The 24032-nt window shown below is 40.4% G+C and overlaps 1 long non-coding RNA gene across 1 annotated transcript in view; it reads right to left on the reverse strand.

Annotated features, from left to right (window-relative positions):
* Positions 1–4324: 4324 nt before the first annotated feature.
* The window catches only part of LOC138688646 (uncharacterized), a 33951-nt gene continuing 14243 nt past the window's right edge, over positions 4325–24032 (reverse strand). Inside the window, exons 3-5 of the long non-coding RNA XR_011327530.1 lie at positions 15646–15758; positions 7918–8122; positions 4325–5743 (exon numbers count right to left, since the gene is read on the reverse strand). This is a non-coding gene — a long non-coding RNA (uncharacterized lncRNA). The remainder of the gene's footprint in view (positions 5744–7917; positions 8123–15645; positions 15759–24032) is intronic.

Here is a 24032-nt window from a genome sequence, read left to right on the forward strand (position 1 = left end):
CTGGTTTATATGTGAGAGATGGATATGCATAATTCTTCAGAGAAGAAAACAGATTTTATTAAATATTCTTGTAGAGGTACTCCATGTTCTTAACTGCAACCCCAAAATAATATCAGTCTTACTTAGGTCTTTTAGATCTTCAGATGTGGTAAAGTACTATCTGCCCCTATGAACTTATGGACCTTGGCACTTTATCCCTGATAACTCTGGCTCACTACGCTACAGAGCATAAGGCAGACAGTTTTAATATTCTTACTGACCAAACAGAGGCTGAGGAAAGTCAGAATGACTGTTAACCTTTCCCTTTTTAACTCTACAGCTTTTCTATTCTGCACATCTGACAAGCAACTCAAATTTCATTGGGAAGATCTGAACACTGCTACTTTTCAGATGCATTTATTGCAAGGAAGGTACAGTACTTTTCTGGAAAATTCAAGTTAATCTTTTATAATCTGTTTCATAACAGCTATAGAAAATATCCTTTTATTGAATTTTTGTTTCACTTTTGGTACAGAGGTAAAAAACCATTCAGTATTGGTGTGCGGCTACTAACCATCTCTTACTTCCTTTCCTTGATAGCATTCCTCTGCTTGGTTTTCGAGGTTCTTTTGTTTGCTGCTCCACCACCAAAGGTACACGTCTAAGAAACTTTTCCATAAGAAGAATTGCAGTGTAAAAAGCAACTGTCAAAAAAGGCAAAAAAATCCAAACCCTAAAAAACACAGGCACTTTTTTTCTTTTTTTCCCAGACAGAAGCTTGCTCTGCTTTACAACATATCTCATACTACCTGGCAGGAATCTTTCTACCATGATGTAGTTAATCCTACTCAGACTATAACAGAGCACTAGGAGAAAAGTTGTGCAAGGGAGTTACTTCGAGTGCATAAATCACAAGCTATCTGCTTTAAGCTTCAGGCAGATGAGTTTAATTACTCCATTGCAGTTTATTTGAAAACTTTTGCTCTTCGTTTAGGCTGAAAGACTGACATATATTGGCATAGTTAAACATCTGTCTTCAGTCAGAACAATAGCAATGACAATAGGAGTTAGAGCACCTCATTCTCAAACATCCATTGTGTGATGGTTAAATACCGTTCAGTTTGTAGCGGCAGTATAATTTATTGGCTGTGATCTAGGCAATTGGCTCAGTTGTTATAGTTCTGTAAAAATGTGCTTTGTTGTGGGTATCACACAACAACTGAGCTAGTATGGTATTCTGTCACAAACACTATTAATCAGTAACATGCACTAACTATGGTTAGTAACTAGTTAGTACAATAGTATTATAAAATAACACTATTGATGTGTTATTTTACACTGAGTGAAAGTGTTGCTAGGGCAAAACAGACACACAACATTTTGACTTAATCATAACTGCTGTGGCTACTGACTGTTTCTATGTCCAAAACCAACCAGAGGACCCAGTGTGCACTCCAGAATGACACTGTTACAGAAGACCCCTGCCAGCACCAAGTCCCATGCATCACAGAAGTCCTATTGCTTAAGCCCTCAAAGTATTATTATTTTTATTATCCTCATTTCTTGAGACAGCAAATACAGACAAAGAGATTAAGATTCTACCCAGTGGACCATTAGGTAACTTAATATAAGCTACTGTGTATTCATAGGACATCCAGTTTTATAGTTTGTCCTGAGTTGAGCTCAGTGCCTTCAAAGGGGCTGTAATTCACCTTTTGCAGGGACGAAAGCATGTTTGGAACAAAATCGCTCCGATGCAAGAATCCAGATTTCCCAAATTCCAACCCAAAGATGTTGGGAAGAATCAGTATGTTTTGCTGATCTTTTCCTTCAGTCAGCGAAAGTAACAGTGAAAACTTTAATTAATTCATAACTGCATCGCTAACTGCACCTATGATGCCTGTAATCATCGAGATTTATTTATTTGCTAGCTTTATTTGCTAGTGCTCAGCACAGGGTTGGGTGTGTACTCTCAGTTTTCATCTTAACTTTCCAGGGCACCGTTACTCCTCTTTTCATTCCAGATAAATCTCCAAAATTTTCAACACATTTTGCCATTCCTAAACATTTCATGCATAGATTGATCTGAATTCTGGTCTCTTTTTTTTTTTTTTTGTAAGGTTTTTTTTTTCCAGAAGCACTTGGCTCATGGCTTGAAAACTGGAATCTATAAATGGCTTTGAAAAACCAGCTTCAGCCAGCTACTTTGGCTTTTTCCATGATGTGTGATTGGTCACTTAAATTATGCAGCATTAGCTAGTCTTCCTCACTAGATGATTAAAGCTTTTTAAATGTCTATAAAGAATGAGTCATAGACAGAGAGAGAGATGAATATCCACAGAATTTGTAAAAAGACAAGCCTGTTTCTGTGGATGGAAACAAAAGCCTATTTATTTGCTCACAGTGAAGGTAAGGGTTGCCCCTGTGTTCCCTGAATCAGGTTAAGTAATGACCTCTTGTACTGCCACCTCATACAAGTGGGAATTTCAACTTTCCTATGCTACTAACTTTTTACCAACTGCCCGCAATTCCCTCTAAATTTTCTTGCTTTTTACACTGAGTCAAAATATGTCTAACTAACTCCACAACTCTTCCTATTTTAGAAGTTGCATGACTCTTGGGAATATCTGAGGCAGGTCCAGCTACAGGCTTGACAGATGGTTCATATCAAAAGGATACATCACTTTGTAGGAAACAAAAAAAATTCTGTACTTTTCTCCAGTATCAAAGTACAGTAGTAAATTGACAGGAATTCCCGTTATGTGAAACTCTCCCCATGACTTTCCTAGGCAGTTGACCCAGCTACTGGTCCTATGTTTTTGCAATAACTACCTAGTAAAGATTCTGAAGAAAATTCACATGGGCCTTACAGGTTAAGGTTATACAAGCCCTTGCTGGAAAGAGTTATTTTAATGCACATAAATAATAGGTATGTAATTTATATAAACAGTAAATTGCATAGCTATATTTAATATCTTCTATTCCACAAATAATAAAAGATTGAGCATTGGTTGTAATCATTTATATCTTACCCATACAGAAGGATTTTTTGCAGATAAACCATTCTATGAAGAAAACACATGAAGGAAACAAATTCCCTGTAGTAAATGGGATCACTTAGCCTGAGGAACAGATGTTCACCAGAGTGGCCGTCTTATGTCTTATTGCTGTTACTTGTTTTTGGCCCATTTGTGAGTATTAAGCCATTTTAGTCAATGCATATTGCTGCTTCTCTCCTACTGCCAGGGATTCCTACTTCTTCCTTTTCATTACAAGGCTACTGCTGCTTTTGAGATGCCTGTTAACAGATGCAGCTTCATGGGAGTGTTGTGTAGACCTCAAAACCAGCAGTGAGTCCTGTTCCTTTCTCCTCAGGGGCTTATAGGAACCTCAGAAACCAGCTGTTGGACCTCCATCGTCCAGCTCCAGCAAACCTTAGTCCTCCAAGACCAGCGAGTGTGACTGAGATGGAGATGGATGCAGTAAACCTTGATGCCACCCCTCCCCAAGCAGCCTGGACAACCCCTTGCCCAGGGCACTGGTGCCCAGAGCCTCCCTGCCCAGCAGCACCCACCCCATAGGCAAAGAGCCGCTGCACGGCCAAGGGCCCCCCCGCAAAGACACAGCAACACTGGACTCCAGCCGGGAACAAATGTCTCAGTGCTTCTTTGCTCACATAGTACCTTACTTCTCTCACATCTGGGGCAGATCATCATTGAAAGACCAACTAGTTTTCCACCTACTTGCTTGAAGCAGGGGTTTCGCCTCCCCGTCAGCTAATGTGGGTTTCTGTGAAAACAGTCTGTTGGGCTCAGTGCCGCCTCAGGAGCCTGCCCCCATCAAGAGTGGGTCCCCCCGGGACCTCTGTTTGTGACTAGCCTTCAGGAGGATCCTCATCTCCTGCCCTCAGCATCCCCTTTCTGGGATAGTTCTTCTCAGCTGGGATTGATGTTGTTTCTTCCTGCCAGGTGGAGGTTATAACTACAGGTAAACATGCTGGGATGTTACTCACAGAGCAAAATGACATTTATAATGTAATGTGGATAAATTTCCAATCTGTCAAAACTTACTCAGAAAAGTCCTATTACACTTTTTTAGGTGGGTGAAATTAATTTTACCATCTGGGATATGTTCCGGTGGAAAGGAGTGACAGTTTCCATTGTATTATATTTTAGAAAACAATTTTGTAATGGTGAAAAGAAATTGGAACAACCACATTTGTATGAGTAACTAAAAAAAATCCTGAAGTGTGAACTCATTAATTTAAAAAATGGAACTGGAAAAAATACTATGCTTATAACTTGTTCAGTAGGGAACATGTAAATAATAAATGGCGGGCTCAAAATAGGTGTTTAAGAAGCTCATTTATTCAAATTTCAAGTAGATGGACTAAGACATTATATTGAATTAAAAACATTTCAGAAAAGGTGAGTTTTGAACTTCAAGCAGACTTCTAGGCAACAGCTGATCTACACACGATATAATTCTTCACAGATCATGAGTAAAACACAACGGCTCACATTTAGACAACATATTAATCTGACAGAGCCCACTCAGGTGGGCTATTATTACTTCAAACAACTGTTAAAGAATACTATTTTTAACTGTTGAAAGAGTGAGCAGGAATCATTCAGTAGGCCCACTTGCCTCCCTAGGTTTTTATGCCTTCTATCACTTACGACACTTTCACCCAACAATCATGTACCTCCAAGTTCAATAGGAGTTTCATTTGCCTAAATGCAAGGAGCTGATCATCAGGGCTTAGAGGAGCAAGATTAATTTGTATTTTTTGTTTTATTCCTTTTGTTACTCAGGTCTATAGGTAAATGCCTCTGTAGCATTGAAATGTTTTAAGTGTTTCACTTCAGATTTTTGTTTCAAAATAACATAGATGACTATATCAAAATGTATGAGACACTATTCAAAACAGGTGCTGCAAGCAAAGTACAAGTGTTGTATCAGTTAAACTACCCAAATGCAATTGAATTTAAGGAGAATCAAAGATTGTTACTCTGAGGCTGGTGCTCAGCAGTCATAGAAGCCAGGTGACACTTTGATCTAGATGCTAAAGCCTCAGCAAAGAATACCAGATGAGAGATAAGTGGGACATTATACAACACATGTGAAGCCCCGTTATTTTAAGATTCTCCTCTCTACTGATACGTTTTTTAATTAATTTAAAGTTGAAGAAGAATAGAAAAAGAGGCACGAAGACAGAGATAAAATTTCAGGGCATAATGTAGCAAAGAGAAAAATGGAAATAAAATTGTTGACAGAATGCTTTAGCATTTGAATGGTATTATTTGAAAACAGTGCAACAATTGCAATTTTAAAAGTGTACGATTGCTGAGAAGAATTTGAGAAAGTTACTGGAAAGAAGGGAATGAATTTTATCAGTCTTTCACACTTGCTTTTCCTAGCTGTCTACAGAAATCCCTGGACATACAGGCATTTCCGTGCACATGGTGTGGGAGAATTCAGCCAGGGAAATTACGTATTCACTTGTCAAGAGGGAGGATGAAGATCTACACATAAAATGATTTCCAGTGTCTTTATATCTATGTACCTCAATATTAAATATTATTTTATCAGTTGTCTTAGACATCAAGAGCTGACATCCTTTTTATAGACGGTACTGTAGACCTGCTAACATGGCCGAGGTTCCCCCGCCAGTGGTCTCCAGTACAGCTGGGCTGTGGAGCTGCTCCTCCTGCCCCTCGCCGGGCCGCGGTCCTGGCCCCATCCAGACACCTCTGCCTGAGACCTAAATGAAAGCAGCTTTCACTTACCTTTCTGACACCAGGGTAGTGCTTCGTGTTGAACTTCAGTGACTACCGGGAGAGAAAAAAGACATAATTTGCCTTGGCTCACTAACATTAAACACCCTGACAGATATCACGTGCAGTTTTAATGTAATAATTTGATGGGTAAGCACCAAGGATGAAATTCCACCCTGCTTGCCTGTAGTAGTGCCTTACTTCAGACTCCTTGCTGTGCTGCACGACATTCTGTGCCTGTTTTGATCCACTCTTTTCATCTATGAATAAGTAAACACAGAAAAATATATCCACAGCACAAAAGACTAAGCATATGGTTGAATACCATCCCAGCCAGTGCTTGTATGGAGCACAGACCTCCACTCCAGGAGTGCTGGAAAGCCTAAACAATATAACATCAGGGTCTTTGTTCTTTTTTTTTCTAAGTACATGAAAAACACAGAGGTCTTGCCGGTCTCCCACTATGGCTAAATGGTGTGTTGAACAGAAGCCAGGCTGCAGGGTAAGGATCCCATACTGCATTATTGCCATCAGATGCAACCTGCTTTCATTGTGTTTGCTTTTACACAGCTTGATTAGTGGCTGCAGAAGCGAGAGAAGTGAGGGGAATACAGAATTCCTCTTTTTTGCTCTCTAGTGCACAGATGGGCAAAGAAGTCACTTGTTCTTCTCATTTTATCCCACTTATTCATTATTATATCAATCCCAATTCTTGCATCACATTGAATTGCACCTCATTCTGCAACTATTCCCATTGATCTCAATTAAACTATTTTAAAGAAACATTAACGTCAAGGGGAAAAAAGAGAAAGAACTGCAGCTGATAGATGTTAATCTTGTCACTTAATATGAGTAGAAGGCACTCTGATATTTTATTAATGAGTGGGGTACAAGAATTATGCAGAAGAGCTGCATTTTCAAGGTGTGGAGACTGATGGTTTGCAAGATTTTATTCCTCTGCTAAGTAAGCAATGAAAGAAATAGATGTTCTCAAATAATCTCACAGGCCTGTTTATATAATAGCACCAATTACGAAGATTTTTTACAGCAAGCAAGGAATTTAAGTACTATAATATTACTGCATTTCCTTAATCTAATTTCTCTAGGAACCACAGATGCAATATTCACAAACCCATACCCTTCCAAAAATGGATATTTGGGGCCATCTTTTAGAAGGGAAAAAGGGGAATATTCCCAGAGAAGCTGTCAGCTATCATTGAAACCACCCACATGCTGTCGGCATGCTACTAGTAATTTTTCCTTCAAACTAATTAACACCTTAGTCAAGATGTGTTCACTTTCATCTCTTCACTTACCTGACATTTTTTACATGATTTAAGTTGGAAGCTTGAATAAATTCTGCACTGAAAGACTTTATGTGCAGGATGATCACCACATAGAACAGGACCATTCTCTGTAAGAAAGGCACGAATTCTTCCCACAGCTGAATTTACTGAGGAAACAAAGACTACCACATGAATTTGAATGTTGTTGAGTCTCTCTACTTCAGCATTGCCTTCTCACAATGTTTTCAGATAAAAGTGTTCACCCCTAAAAGGTTACAGCAAATATCGTTTCATCAGAGAAACTGTGAGGCTGAACTTTATCTTCGTCTAAAATAGCACAAAGCTACTGCAGACAGTTCATTCTACCATTGGCCCTTTCCTGACAAATACTATTCACAAAGGATCTTTTGACTGCTACTTACTGTAATATCTCTGGGGTAAAATATTGCAAGTGTCCGCGGCCTAATGCCCCCTCACTGTCTCTGGATGGATTTTTCCTGAGAGAATCCACCACCTCCTCTTGGCTGCTTTTGAGGGCAGAAGACTAAAACTTACAGAGGGAGGATGTGAAAATTCAGTTCTGGAACATAACAACAGGTAACAGATGTAACATTTTCCTTGGTCATTTATTTTAGAATACGCGGTATATGAGAGATGTCAGGCCTGGATAACATAGTAATTCTGTTAATCTTGTAGGTCTCCACAGTTTTACAGTTTTTAAAAATGCTGTCATTTAAACATTGTTTGAATAATAACACTGCAGGGGGAGGGGAAGGGAATAGTTTCCATTTTTTGTTTGCTTACTGAGCAAGCAAGAGTTGCTGCATTCTGCCATGGATAGATAGAAGGGGAAAAAAAGCAGATAAATCTCTCACCATGTCAGCCAGTTCTGTATATCAAAAAGTCTCAAGGGCAAAATCCGAGCACAACCTGGATAGAGACAAGAGTAAGAAAACCACAAAGAGGACTCCTCTCACATCTTCCGTCTTCAAATGGATGTTCAGGCAATTCCCTTCACCGCAAGTTCTCCCCAGCCTGTGCACTGTCTGAAGTGGGAAGACTGCAGCCACTCTCACCGACCTGGGGAAGAGAAAACAAAGAGTATTCTTTCCCCAAAAGAGCATGTGCTTCACAGGCTTCAGGGGGTATTGCTGAGGCTGTATTCCCAGCCTGCTCTCCAGTGATATGCTCTCCAGCACTGCACCTTTCAAACATTAATGAACTGATCTTCACAAACCCGTTGCAAGGCAGGGAATCATTATCTCCCTTTTACAGATGGAGAACTGAGGCACAGCAAGATGTGAGTGATTTGCCTAGAGGAAATCTGTAGCAGAGCCAGAAACAGAACCCAGACCTTTCGAATCACAGAGCAGCATCCTTGGAGCATACAGTTCCAGTCTGATTTCCTGGAAAATTTATCAGGCATTGTGCCTCTGGTAACCTCGCAGTGCTCCTGCTGTAGTTCACTGCCTCAAAGGCATGACTGAGTCCTGCCTCACCATAGTCATTTCATTCAGAGCAAATTCTGTTTTCATGGTGTTTGCATTACTAATATAATGAGCTACAATTCCTTCTCCAAAAAGGTAACATTGCAGTCAGACTTCTTTTTAAACTGACTTGCTAGTCAGCAAGCCATCACTTGGTACTGTTAAGCAGTACAGCTCATTTTCAGAGCTGTTTGTCACTGAGGTTGTATGAATACATACTTGCATATGTATTGTAAGTTGGGTGACATTTCTAGATGTTACTGCAAACTCTGCTTTTTAGATTTCTCAATCTACTCAATGAATTTAATATTCCATGGAACTACACTGGTAAACCACACTGAACTACGCTGGTTCAATGACTGCAAACTACTAATCCTGTTGTGTTAATTCTCACTACATGAGAGGCATCAATCATATTATACATACAACCTTAAAGATTCTGTATCAAAGGAGAAAAAAAAAAAAGATTTGAAGGAATGGTATGATAACGACCAAACTAATGACTCATTTTTTCAGTGTTAGTGTGCATTTGTAATACCTCACAGTTAAGGGAATCGTTCTGATTCATGCAAATTAAAAAATAAGCACCTTGCCCTATGTTTCAGGAAATAATTTTATTCATAGAAGAGGATAAAATAAGAAGTTACTGAAGAACTCTTAAAGTTTTAATGATAGAGGAAAGGATGAAATCTCTGAAAACAAGTCAGGAGGATTCACCAGGGCAATGCTTCACAGTACAAAAGAGAAAATATTGGTCCTAAAGGTTTACCCATCAGAAAAGATCATTAAAAACTGGTTGCAATAGGGTGAAACAGTGGGAGCTCGAGTTTAGTGGGCAGGGACGTATGGATTGCCAGTGGGTCTCAAACTAATGTGAATAAGATGAAATGAAAAAGAATACAAATAATATGGCAGCTCTTCTTGATCCTTCCTTAAGTAAGTGAAGATGCTCCAGTGCAGCAGTATTGGGCTGAATATTGCCAAACTCGGGTTAAATTACTCCATGGCTTTATTGGAAAATATTTTTACAGACTTCACAAAACAGAAGAGTGACTCTGCACTTTTAGAAATGGTACTTTATCAGAGCACCCAGTGTGAGTGCAGATGTCAGCTTCTGCCCTTCCCACCTTGGGAAGGGGTTTGAGCTGCATCCGTGAGCCTGCAGTGATTCTGCCATGAGCTGAGGGGTGCTACCCACCTTCCTGATCTGCCTTCACATAAACAAGCATGAAACATTATTTATCATGCAATATATAAAAACCTATAAGTACATGTGTCTGCATAGGTGTATTTTTATGTGTTTATACATGTAAGTTTGGGGGGGAGGTTACATATTCTAATATGCATATATGGGTATATTGTCTGCATATATATGTACATGCATGTACATGGACAGTTGTGTACATATATACATATACTTAGACACACATCATCTAAAAATATTTGCTGAAGCACAGGCCAAGATTGTATTCACTATGGTCCCACTCATTAGACTGAAATTTCCCCTTTTACAATATACATACCCGGTGGTCTATTCAAAGTGGAGCAGTTCCAACAGAAAGGACCACAGGTGGTGTTTTAGAACAGTCTTTAAGATATTTAACTCATGACAGAACATTTTGGTACCTGAGTTTCCCAGAAATAATGTGACTGCTTAATCTATTAGATCAAGGAGAAGCATAACGGCCACTTCCTCTAGAAGGCTGGCAAATCAAGACCCATTTTCTTTGCTTTAATTTTTTGGCACTTTTAAGATAAGGTGCCTTTTCAAGTTAAATACAACACTTCATATTAAGAATTAGCAAAATATCTTTTGACTGTATTGTTTTTCTTTTTTTTTTTTTTTTAGCATCTGCTTTGGTTTTACAGTGGAAATGAAAAATCTGTATTGTCACAGGCCCACTGGTAATGGCAGAAAATGGGCCAGTGCCAGCAATGACAAGTTAAGTAAGACCACTCCACTCACTAAGAAATATAGGAAAAGTGATTATAAAGGGTAGTAATCTATTACATCGAAAATGGAAGACTCCTTAAGCAAAAAACAGAGAGCACTCAATCTAGTACAAGTAGAAGAAACAGTGCCTGACATTTGTCTGGAAGGTCAGCGAAAGGATTGACTAAATTAACAGAAAGCACAAGTCAGTGTGTCAGACTGTGGCAGCACTGCAGATGGGGCATTGCTTGTGGGAGCAACATAAACCGAAGTTCACTTGGGAAATGCAAAAACTCTGGCATCCAGGGCTGTAAGAAATCATCTCTGTGTAGGGTACTAAGAGATAAAGCTACTGCAGGCAAAGCTGGGCCACTGAGAAAAGGCATTTTACTTGAGTTCCTTAATCACCTTCTGCCTGCATATTCTGAACAACCTCTCTGAAAAATGTCTACAGCATTGGTCTCCAAAAATCTTTTTTTACCAGAACTCTGTGACACTAAACAAGGCAGAAAACAGCAAATGTAGAGGCATTTTCCCTTCTTCTAAATATGAAATCCAAGGGAGGATTTGTTATTCATGAAAACAGTTGCCGCTATGGCAGAGCTACCACAAGAAAAAGATATCCTTAAGTTGTACATGAAGTTTTCTAACCTCATTTTCATTTAATTAGAAAGCTTGTTAGAAAATTTACCAAGACAACATTGACACTTGGCACATAGACTGTAGGAAAGAGAAAGTAATATGGATGGGCACGACAGACAGCCCTGTCGTCTTTGGACTTCACGCCCCAACAGAACAAGAGCACCTAACTCCTAGGTACTAGTGCCCTGCTCAGCACAACGGCTCAGCTGCCATCTGATCCTCAAGGATCAGACGCTACATTCCTGCCTGGAGACCAACAGACACCATGCAGGAGAAAATCATACTGAGAGCCCAGAGCTGCTGGTGATGACTACTGTACAGGAACTGAAGGTACCAAAGTCCTAAGCAAACCAATGAGATTGGGGTAGCAAGCTGAGTTTGAGCTGTCCATAGATATATATCACTATATCATTGCTCAGAGTCTTATTTCAAGGAAAAATGCATTTAAACATGGTGCTCAACATCATTTCGAGCAAAGGTTTTACACCATTTACATTTATAACAAAACTTCTATTCAATTTCAAAACAGTCTCATAGAACTAAGAAAGGATGACTCAAAATTTAGCCCAAGGTAGCTCAAAAGGATTACAAAGCTTTGTTGTCCCTTCACTGTTCTCCTCCACCTTATGATTATAAAAGACAGTATGTAAAGTGTCCTGCTTTCAAAAAAATCAGTGCAACATGAAATGTTTCAATAAATAAAAATCTTCCTAAAAGTGCAAAGCTTATTTCATATATTTCTGTTGTTATATTTCTCTCAATGACCATATCATTAATATTTCAGGGTTTGTTCACTAGTTAGTTAGAGCCATAGAATGAAGATGCAGACAAGTACAGAAAGGACAGTTTTCTTTGCCCAGCAGATTCCTAGCAACAATCTGACATGTCAAGACTTTCTCTTGCCCGAATTGTTCTCTAACCTATTTTTACATAGTTGTTTAAAATTCTTCTAGCAGTTTGTGGATTTGCCAGAGAAAATTTCTGTGCAAATTTTTTTTCCCTTTTATACTGGAGTCTGCCTGCACTAGAACACCGTTCCAGCACTCAAGGTACTTAAAGCTTCTTGGTGTCTATATAAATGAAAAAGGCACAGCAGAGAAAACTAGTTGCAACTTCACTCTTCTTTACAACATTTAAGCCCTGTCATTATATGTCTAGTTTAGAGCGAGCTGTCATTAGCTAACCACAATATCTGAATGTGGAGTAAGTTCTGGTTTGATAACCTTAAAATCTCTTCACCTCTTTTTGTAACTCCTGCAAGCAAAAATGTTCGTAGTGTTGAGATCATATGATGTCTTGAGCAGAGAATGCCTTGTGAATTGGGGTGAACTTTGCTCTATAGGCTTTAGAGGTGCAACTTAAATAACTTCAAATCTGTTTGTACTTCACTGTGCCAAATAATACATTCTGTTTTTTCATAAAGAGCACACAGTTTGACCTGGATACTCAGCCAATAACAAGTACAAATAATGCCACTATATTTTAGGGTCATGGTCCTCCTCTATGTTGGAACTATCCTTAGTGATGCATCTTTACAGACAGATGTTCAGACGGCTTCTTGTCAGGCAGATGAATCACAGTCCTTAAAAGCTGCCAGTGCCACCCTGCTGTGAGACAGTCCTTCCACTCCATAATACAGCGAACCCTAGCATCACACCCGGTAAAGCAGATGCTCACGGATGGTGTTTAATTAACCCCATGAGAGTAGTGGGTTCTTTCTGCCTTGAAGGAGGAATTCCCTTCTCCATACTGTTATTGTCACCGTATGTGAATAAAAATCCAGCCTGGACAAATCACGGACAGAGGGGGTCGGTGCCGTTCTCTTGGAGACATTTGTGAACCCTGAAGAGGGAGGTAACCCTGGTTATTACATAGCATGGGAATTTTTAAAATCAGAAAGGAAGACGGTTGCACTGATATTATCCAAAGTCTAAGGATTCCTTTCTCAAAGATCAATATTCAATGTGCTGACTAGATGCTATCAGTGGTAATAGAGAAATACCAATTTTTGATCTAAGTTTGTCATACAGGTAAAAGAAGTGTGTGAAGTATCAGCTGAGCGTTACCTCGACATCAGTCCATGATAAACTGGAATACTTGAAAAAGAACAGCAAAATATGAAACAAAGTTTGTAAAAATGTACCTCTTCTGAAAGAAAAAATGGTAAGATTTCACATTTACCTTTGACATTTAGGATGAAATGGTAAAGACATTCCTGGAATTCAAAGAGCACGCAAAACCCAAAGGCTATAATTCTTATTAATTCAAACACTGTTTCTGTGCTTGCTGCCACTGCTTCTGAGCTACTACTGATAAGTTATGTACATTTTAAAATAATATTTAATTTTCTGAACTGTTTGTTTGCACAACATATGCAATAGCTGCTAGTGACATTACTTGATATGAGATAGCTGAACAAGGTAGTAGCCTTAGCAAAGCACATCTTGATAGAGGAAAAAGAGAAAGAAACTTCAGGAAAACATTGTTATCAAAGGAGTGGTATTTCTAGATTTTATTTTATTTGAAAGATTAAAGGAAGAATCCAGTATAAAGTACTCATGAATACCACCTGAAGTTGTCTCAATATTAATACTAACTTGCGATCAGTATTTCTCATGTGATTAAAGGTTGCAAAATCAGGCTACAAATCAAGAAAAGGATAAAAAAGAAAAGTCAAAATGATCTAGACATTCTGTCCTCCTGCTCAGTTTCTGCTGTGGTTGATACCATTCAAAAATGAGTAAAAAAATTTCTTACCTTCCAGGAAGGATGACAGAAAGGGAATGAGCCTATTTGCCAAAGAAGATTATGAATAAATAGCTAGAATCAGCACAGCCATTAGTTTAGAACTGATGTAGGTAGAGCAACCAGTTCCCTTAAGTCTCCAATACCAAACAGCTACTGGGATGACCACAATTCATAAAGTTAGTAATTTCAAGTTACACTCAAATTCCTCAAATGAATTCCATCTATTACCTTCTAGGTTCAAAGATCCTGCTTTATTGATATATATTTCATGCATTTTTATAAGCCTTGATACTGGTTCTAATATTTGATAAATATATATATATATATGTATGATTCAGTTAAAGGTACAGCTCTAGGCTGGGTTGGTATAAGACTGAGTTCAGCTCTCAGGGTTCACATAGGAACTTTTGTCATATCAATATTTTAATGAAAATCCAGTATATGTAAGGACAAAGTTTAAACTGCTTAAACCAATACATTGTGCAGCTGCTGTAGACAATAAGCTAACACCTGTGCATCCTTACTAGAGACAGCAGTCCAGGGTGACTGACACACTAGTTATAGCAACAATTTTGGAAAAGCAAATGGACCTTGAGCTTGACTATCTTATCAGCCATTCATATTTTCCTTCAAGAATATTGAACCAATTCTTAATAATGCTGTCTGCAATTGTAAAGTTTCTTGGTTTAACAGATTATCAGCTCTTCAGACTGTACAGTTCTTTGACTACTGAAGATCTGTCCTAACTTTTGCAAAGTGTCTAGCCCCATGGTCACTTTGAATTATATTACGTGAAGAGATATATATCACCTGGTAAGAAATCTCAGCCACATTTAAATAGTATTGGATACAGTGAGCAATACGGGAACAAATGTTCCTGTTATTCACAACATATCTTTAAGAACCACTGACAATCTGCTTTATTTACATATGGCATTTCTTTAATGTAGTTTTCATTCTCTTGATTGTCTGGCAGCAACTTGTGCTTGATTTATGATATTTTGCATATATTAAATGCTGAAAAAAGAATTTGTGAAATGCTTCTTGATGAATATTTCTCTGACAAAACTATGGGACTATTCATTGCATTTTCAATGACATGCTCACTGTGGATGTCATTAAAAATGACAAAATGGCTTTTTTGTTTTGCTGTCTTGTGATTGTATTTCCAGTATTTCCTCCTATAGATTGCTTGGAATGACTATATTCTACAAGGAAACCAGCCAAAACCAAATATCTCTCATATCTGTGTGCATTACATTATCTAACAGAGGAATATTACTAATGTGCAAAAACAGGCAGTCAAAAGTTAAGAAAATCAGGATTAAGAATGCATGTTCAATTTTAAATGAGTTCTTTTTTTCTTGTAATGAAGTCATTAATTACTGTATCACACAACATGTGAGCCTTGCTTTGCACTGCCACCTACAAAAGGACAACTGCAAAATCATTAATTTAAAAAGCTAATGAAAGTTCTGACTACCAGTCTGGAAACCACCAGCTCCTGCATCATTTTTTCTGTTTTCATATATGTAGGAGGTATAATTAGAAGAGACGCGGAAGAAAGGTGGGAGAACTGGATAAATTTTTATTTCATTGGTATTAGCTATCAAAATGGCCTGTCATCCTCTGATCTCTACTAAATGCTAGATGTAGTATCTGGAGGTGCAGTTAAGGCTAAGATAAATGGGTCTAGCCCTTATGCTTTTCTGAAATGTGGAGCAATCAGGACGGTATTAGCCATAAGAGAGCCAAAAAAAAAATCACAAAATACAAACCCACTGTTTTCCTACTTGTTGTCTGGATTGAAGTAGAAGTGCGGAGCAGGGTTTGTGTTTGCTATTTATAAACTTGAAAACATTATTAAAGGATATTTCTGGTGTGTTGAGGTCCTGAAATACTGGGTCTGTAAAAGAAATATTTGGCAAGTTATAAATCAAGTAATTAATTTAATACAAAATGTAACCTAAATGGAATCAAACACAGAAATAGCTATTAATACGAGCCAAAGCTGCTGGGCTTTATCTTAGATACCTGTTAGATATGGGATGTGTTAGCTTTTCCCTGAATGAAAATCAATGCTTTGTCTTTTGTTTGTATTCACGCTGGGCTTGTTCTAAGAAGAAACTTAAGCACAAGAATATGCACATGCAAGAAGGTGTTTTGAAGCTATTAGGGCTGGTTTTGCATGCTCCTATGTTTGCCGCTCTGGCTTTCACTTTCACCCAGTCAAAGTGTTTGGCAAATTTTACAGAAGATTTCTGAATGCAAAAGGTTCTGGACACAGATTTTTATTTCTGGTAAATTTCAAGCAAATGTTTTAGACAAATTGAAGTGCTCTGAAAAACCCTCTTCTTTTTAAGTGTTCATGTTTTCTGAGCCATACTTGACTGGTTCATATAACCCCTTGAAAAACCAGATGGTAGAGCACTCTGGAATAATTCCATATTGTGGACTGAATTAATTTTAGAGATTAAAATAAATAAAAGAAAACATGAGAGAAGTTACTGAAAGTAACAGGATAACAGGAAAACTCTAAAGAATAGAGTGTGCTTTGCTTCAGAAGCTGTTCCCTTTCTGATGTAATGTATTAAGCAAACAAACATTACGTTACTTGTGCAATCAGAAACATCCAGGACCACAGGAAGCATGTGCCTGCAAAAGTTTCATTAATTACATCACAGTAACCATAGTTTTATCATCCAGTACTTAAAACTGTCTAAAACCATATGTCCTAACTTTCTTGGACCTCGATTTGTTTACATATGTATTCAGACAGTACTGCTTGTCAGCTTCTAGGGTATTGCAAGTTTCAACTGATGTTTGTGAACTATGGACCCCTCCACTTTGAAATCTTCCTATTAAACACAGTGAAAAGTATTTTCCCCTACTTACGTGACTATGCCAGTTCTGTCTTGATCCTGTGTCCCTAGAATGAGATGCCTGAGTCTACCCTCTGCACATGGTTTTGTGTTTTGATCACCATCTGTGTTATGCGGACAGAAGGTCAAGGAAGGGTTATTGCTAAACTTTTACTACGTTTTCAACTTGCCTGGGTTTTATCTTTAACTTTCATTTTCTAAAGTTGGAATTGAGCTTCCCTGAAATTTACCATCTCTCAATGCTGTGTCTAATACTTTTCAATAATAATAATGTATACATATAAATATCTATATAAAAGCTTAACACTTTAGAGTATCAGCGGTTGAAATCCTGTGGCTAGTCTGCCTACAGCACGGCCTCCATCACCCTTTTGGTCCCGCCGATGCCCGGGCTGCACAGCTCTCCCAGCCTGGCAGAGCAGGATGCAGCAGCTCCTGTACCCCTGCTGCCTTGGACTGACCCACCTTCCCCAGCCTCACAGCTCCTTCTGCAAAACACATCCCCAACATTATCTGGGGCTTTTTGTGTCTCCTCAGCTTAGCTGCCTTTCCTTTCCTCAACATTTCTTTTCTTTTTTCTCTTGTCAGAGGCCTAGAAATGTCCTAACTGTTCTTCTCTCACCTTCCAGTTTGCCTTAGAGACGCAGCTGCTATCCTGATCTCCCTTGCACCCTCATTTATTTTCTCTCTTTCTCTTCTCACTAATTTTTCCATGTATGGATGCATTAACAGACACACCAGGCTCTAAACGTAAAGCAGGAGTAAACTCCAATGCGATAATCTCTCATAGACTAACAGGCGACATACGAGAAACAAAGCAGCCAACTGGCACATATTTAGAAATCTGAGACATATTTCCCTCATTCATTGATGGGTAAATTTTTTACCCGGAAGTTCTTGGTCCAAGGGCTGTTTCATGTGGTCATAGATTTTCTAAATGAAAACAGCTTGCCTCACCACAGGTCAACCCATTCATGCATCCCTGCACTGCACCCCTTCTGGTCTTTACGTCATCACAGGTTATTTTTCACCCTTTTTAATAACCCATATCAGCACAGCTCCAGTTTTTCTATAGCTGTCATCCCATCTTTTATCTCTCAACTGTAAATCTGCTCTAGTTGCTTCCCCTGGAGACTTTATTTTCCAGTTCCATTTTTTTAGGCCTTTTTTTTTGTTGAAATCTGCATGGATTCCTCTTCACCAAACCACAGAAGCTGTTCAGCTTCATCCATCTGGACCTGTCAGATGTCTTAGTACCATCCGAAACACTCTTTCATTAAATATTATTCTCTGTTGGTGCCCATGACACCATCTTCTGGTTTTCATTCCCTTCTTCTCTCTCCAACTGTTTCTTTGGCACAGCCTTTAGAAATCCTCCTCTGTCTTGTTGTCATTTTTGTTGACAGCTTCTGTTTCTCCATCTCTTCTACTTCTATATTTCAATTCTTCATAATGTCCAACCACCAAAAAAAAAAAAAAAAAGCCCTCATTCTATCTCTGACATATGATCTTGGATTTTTATCTATTACCTAAACGCGTCATTGCAAAAACAGACCTCTGTGTTGGCCCCAGCAAACTGTGTACTGAAGGAAGTTCTTGAATTTGGCAATCACCAAAATAAAACAGTGGAACAATTAGGATGTGTGTCTATGAGAAATAGGCCAGCCAGACTTCCTTTTTTACAGAGTGGTAATTTATTTGAACTGTTTAAATAGTTTAGAAAATCAAACAATTTTTATCTTGTTGATACACATATTGATGACTGCCAGTGGAAGAAAAGATGGAAAAATAATTAGCTGGACATACTGAGCAGAATATTTTGAACTTCTGAGTGATCTCAAGCCCTATATTGCATTAGTAATCACAGTCATGGGGGGCTGTGGCAGATGAATCTTGTGAATTTAGACAGGGCAATTCAGGAGGTTGCTGTCCCACCTGTCCATGACACCTTTCTGTCAAACACCACTGCCATAACAGTGGCAGAAAATATGAAAAGATATTCCCAGTTGACATGTGATCTTTAACCACCAGCAAGGCTGAGATCGCAGCAGTACAACAGGCTGAGCTGCAGTGAGCAAGGCACACAAACACATCTGCTTCTGCCTTCCTTTCCAAAATGTCCCTAACTGGGGGTGAGGAGGAAGGTGGGTTACTAGGGGAAGAGGATTGTTTTAAGCCACGATAGCTATTTGCTTTCCTGAATTTGAGTCAAAAGGTCACCATTTCTTCCTTTCACACCCTGCTCCGCTACCCTCAAAGCATCAGCTTGGTTGCCTGGGTCAGTGCCAGGGACAAGCATAATGAAAAAGGAGCCCAAATGTATGGTTTCACAGAATTGTTCACAGCCTGCTGTCCACCAAGGGGAAGAAAAAAATCTGTACTTAAATACTCCCTAGAATCATCAAATCATTGAGTCATAGAATGGTTTGGGTTGGAAGGGACCATAAAGATCATGTAGTTCCAACCCCTCTGACATGGCAGAGTCACCTTCCACTAGACCAGGTTGCTCAAAGCCCCATCCAACTTGGCCTTGAACACTTCCAGGGATGGGACTTCCACAACTTCTCTGGGCAAGCTGTTCCAGCGCCTCACAACCCTCATAGTGAAGAATTTCTTCCTTACATCTAATCTAAATCTACCCTCTTTCAGTTTAAAACCATTACTCCTTGTCCTATCACTACACACCCTTGTAAAAAGTCCCTCTCCAGCTTTCCTGTAGGCCCCCGTTAGGTACTGGAAGGCTGCTGTGAAGTCTCCCTAGAGCCTTCTCTTCTCCAGGCTGAACAACCCCAACTCTCTCAGCCTGTCCTCATAGGGGAGGTGCTCCAGCCCTCTGATCATCTTCGTGGCCTTCCTCTGGACCTGCTCCAACAGGTCCATGCCCTTATGTTGGGGGCCCCAGAGCTGAACACAGTACTCCAGGTGGGGTCTCACAAAAGTGGAGTAGAGAGGGAGAATCACTTCTCTTGACCTGCTAGCCACACTTCTTTTGATGCAGCCCAGGATACGGTTGGCTTTCTGGGCTGCAAACACACACTGCTGGGTCATGTTGAGCTTCTTGTCAACCAACACCCCCAAGTCCTTCTCTGCAGGGTTGCTCTCACTCCACTTATCGCCCAGCCTGTATTTGTGCTTGGGATTGCCCAGTCCCTGTGGATGGCATCCCTTCCCTCCAGTGTGTTGACTGCACCACACAGCTTAGTGTTGTTGGAAAACTTGCTGCGGCTGCACTCAATCCCACTGTCCATGTCACCAACAAAGATGTTAAACAGCGCCAGTCCCAATACCGACTCCTGAGAAATGCCACTCGTCACTGCTCTCCAATTGGACATTGAGCCGTTGACTGGAAATCTTTGAGTGCGACTATCCAGCCAATTCCTTACCCACTGAGTGGTCCATCCGTCAAATCCCTGTCTCCAGTTTAGAGACAAGGAAGTCATGCGGAACAGTGTCAAACACTTTGCACAAGTCCAGGTGGATGACATCCATTGCTCTTACCTTATCCACCAACCCTGTCATAGTAGGCCATCAAATTTGCCAGGCACTATCTTCCCTTAGTGAAGCCATGTTGGCTGTCACCAATCACCTCCATATTTCCCATGTGCCCTAGCATAGTTTCCAGGAGGATCCGCTCCACGATCTTGCTGAGCACCAGAGGTGAGACTGTCTGGCCTGTAGTTCCCTGGGTCTTTCTTTTTTCCCTTTTTAAAAATGGGGGTTATGTCCCTCTTTTTCCAGTCAGTGGGAACTTCCCTGGCTGCCACGACTTCTCAAATATGGTGGAGAGTGGCTTAGCTACTTCATCCACCGGTTCCCTCAGGACCTGTGGATGCATCTCATCAGGTCCTATGGACTTGCGCACCTTCAGGTTCCTTAGATGGTCTTGAACCTGATCTACTCCTACGGTGGGCAGTTCTTCATTCTCCCATCCCTGCCCTTGCCTTCTGCAACTTGAGTGGTGTGGCTGGAGCACTTGCCGGTGAAGACTGAGGCAAAAAAGTTAAGTACCTCAGCCTTCTCCATATCCCAGGTAACCAGGTGTCCTGTTTCCTTCCAGTGAGGGCCCACATTTTCCCTAGTCTTCCTTTTATCAACAACATACCTATAGAAGCTTTTCATGTTGCCCTTGATGTCCCTGGCCAGATTTAACTCTATCAGGACTTTAATTTTCCTAACCTGATTCCTGGCTGCTCAGACAATTTCTCTGTATCCCTCCCAGGCCATCTGTCCTTGCTTCCACCCTCTGTAGGCTTCCCTTTTGTGTTTGAGTTTGTCCTGGAGCCGCTTGGTCATCCACGCAGGCCTCCGGTCATTTTTGCCTGACTTCCTCTTTGTTGGGATGCATCAGAGCTTGGAGGAGGTGATCCTTGAATATTAACCAGCCTTCTTGGGCCCCTCTTCCCTTCAGGGCTTTATCCCATGGTATTCTACCAAGAAGATCTCTGAAGAGGCCAAAATGCTCTCCTGAAGTCCGGGGTAGTGAGCTTGTTGTATGCCCTCCTCACTGCCCTAAGGATCTTGAACTCTACTATCTGATGGTCGCTGCAGTCAAGGCTGCCCTTGAGCTTCACATTCCCCACCAGCTCTTCCTTGTTGGTGAGACCAAGGTCCAGCACCGCACCTCTCCTTATTGACTCCTCTGTCACTTAGAAAAGGAAGTTATCATCAGTGCATTGCAGGAACCTCCTGGATTGCTTATGCCCTGCTGTGTTGTCCCTCCAACAGATATTGAGGTGGTTGAAGTCTCCCATGAGGACCAGGGCTTGTGAACGTGAGGCTGCTTCTAGCTGTCTATAGAGGGCCTCATCTGCCTGGGTGTCCTGGTCGGGTGGCCTGTAGCAGACCCCCACTATAATGTCACCTGTCCCTGCCCTCCCTTTAATACTGACCCATAAGCTCTCAGTTGGCTCCTCATCCATCCCCAGCTGGGAGCTCCATGCACTCAGCTGGTCATTGACATAGAAGGTGACTCCCCCTCCTTGTCTCCCATGCCTGTCCTTCCAAAAGAGCCTGTACCCTTCCATTCCAACACCCCAGTCACAGGAGCCATCCCACCACGTCTCTGTGATGCCAATAAGACCACAGCCCTGCAGGCGTGCGCACGTCTCTAACTCCCCATATTTATTCCCCGTGCTACGTGCGTTTGCACAGAGGCATTTAAGTTGGGCCCCAGGATGACACCGACTGCCTGCCTGGAATTCCTTTGTACTGCTCTCCATGTGCTCTCCTGCTGACCTGTAATCCCTCTCCAGGCTCTGGGCATCTATTGCTGGCACTGGCATCAAACTGATAGGAGTGGGGTGGATTGAGGTTCCCCTCATTTAGCGAGACACAGCACTTTGAGTCTATTCTATGCTCTCTGGCCTGAGATGACCCAGGCGAACCTGTGCCCTGGCTGAGTCACGGCGAGCAGCATGCTCTGCTGTCAGCCTTCCCAGTGCAAGCAGATACAAGAGGCAGTCACCAGTAGACTAGTAGTACATAAACTAATTATTTAAGTTGTAGCTTTTACACAGCTTAAAAATGGTAATGATTTGTACACAGCACTAATTAAACCTAATTTCTTTATGTGTTTGCAGTCAGGAGTGCTCATTGCTGAGGAATCCATTATTTATCTATTAAAACAGTTCCCCTGTTCTTGGCACAGAGTAGCACCAGATGAAAGGTTAATTTTTGCATGTTTAAAGTTCAGTGAGGGGAATGTAAGCACAGAAATGTATTTCACCAGTGAGGCAGCAAAGCAATAGCAAATTCTGCTGCATAGCAATGTCCTTTACTCTTCCGACTAATAGAAATTCATCATTTCATGGAATAAAATCCATTGTTTGAGTCATTCTTGTTAGCTTATGTGATAAAAGCTCATCTGCGCACACGCAAAGGAGCACAGAGACACAACTCTTAAAAAGTCCCTGGACTCTTACTTTAAAAATTTTGGTATGGAGCCAGCTCCTCCCTGCCTCCCTGGCACAGTTGTTCAGCTTTGTCTGTTGTCATTAACCATTCACTACAAACTTGCTTCTGGAGATTATCCCGCAGTTAGTCTCTCTCTCTGGGTCGAGGTAATACCATAAGAGTGAAACAGTTTCCACCCAAGATTTCTGCCTCCAAACTTCTTCATCTCAAATTCCCGGTCTGTCATACCTCCCAGCATCACCACTCACTCGAGCCACGGATGGAAAAGGTAACAAATTACCCTGGTGCAATTAAGACAAACTCAAGGTTTGCCTGAGCTTAGTAGAAGTACCTTGTGCTCCTTGATCGCTGATGAGAGATATAGGCTTCCCAGACAAGGGTGCAAGTCTGAGTCAGACCACTGAGCCAGCAGAGGGAAAGGAAGAGGACCTGCTTTGGGTCCTGCATCTCCTAGAAGAGACACAGGTTGATCCCTTGGAAGACTTTGGATTGGGGCTACCAAGAGAGTGTGAAGATAGATCACAAGTGTGAGAAAAAAAAAATCTCAGAGTGAAGAACAGCCATGTTTAGACATTTGTTAACCTGAATAGTCCTTCATTTAAGCCAGTGGAATAAAGCAATCACCCAGCATGTGAGAAGTGAAGTGTCAAGAACAGTAAATGAAGGCATCTGATAAATGATGTGTTGGAAGAAGCAAGCCACTCCTGCAGAGAACAAGGCAAGAAACATGGCTGAAAAGGGGAGCTTAGAGTTGGTGCTGGTTTTGAACAATGTTTGTATTTGCTTTCTCCAAGCATGTGTCATTTTGAGAAATTGAAGTGTTCTATTTATTCTCAATGTTCCCCTTTAGTTCATTTTCATTGCGTCACGTGGTATTATGCTCATATTGCAGAGCTCCTCAAACAGGTCCCGCAGTTCAAATTATGAATTTGAAAGTGGAAAGGAGACACTGAAGTATGTTTGCTATTATTGCTAGAACTTAAAAAAAAGAACTTTTCGGTTTTGTTTTTGCTTTTTTACTTTTTTCTAATTAAGAAAATTAAGCACTTAAGTGCCAGTACAAAGGAAAGCATTTTGAAGTTCAAGAGCTTTTTGACAAATGCCAGAAGAAAATATTTAAACTACTGTTGCATTTCCCCTGCAATCCATTGCTGTTTGTACTAAAGAGATTACTGTCACTAAGCATGCATACAACTCCCTGTGTTTGATTTTCAGGGAGAGAAATCTAACATGTTAGAAAGACAACATTATGAAGAGCCAGACTAACTGTTTTGCATAACGAATGCTTGGCAGCCATTTTACTTACATATAATCTAATGTGTGATGCCTTGAAAATGTTGAAAGTGATTTCTTATACACTTTTTCTGGTAAAAGACAGCATTATA

Source organism: Haliaeetus albicilla, chromosome 13 (assembly GCF_947461875.1).
Source record: "Haliaeetus albicilla chromosome 13, bHalAlb1.1, whole genome shotgun sequence".
Lineage (NCBI taxonomy): Eukaryota > Metazoa > Chordata > Aves > Accipitriformes > Accipitridae > Haliaeetus > Haliaeetus albicilla.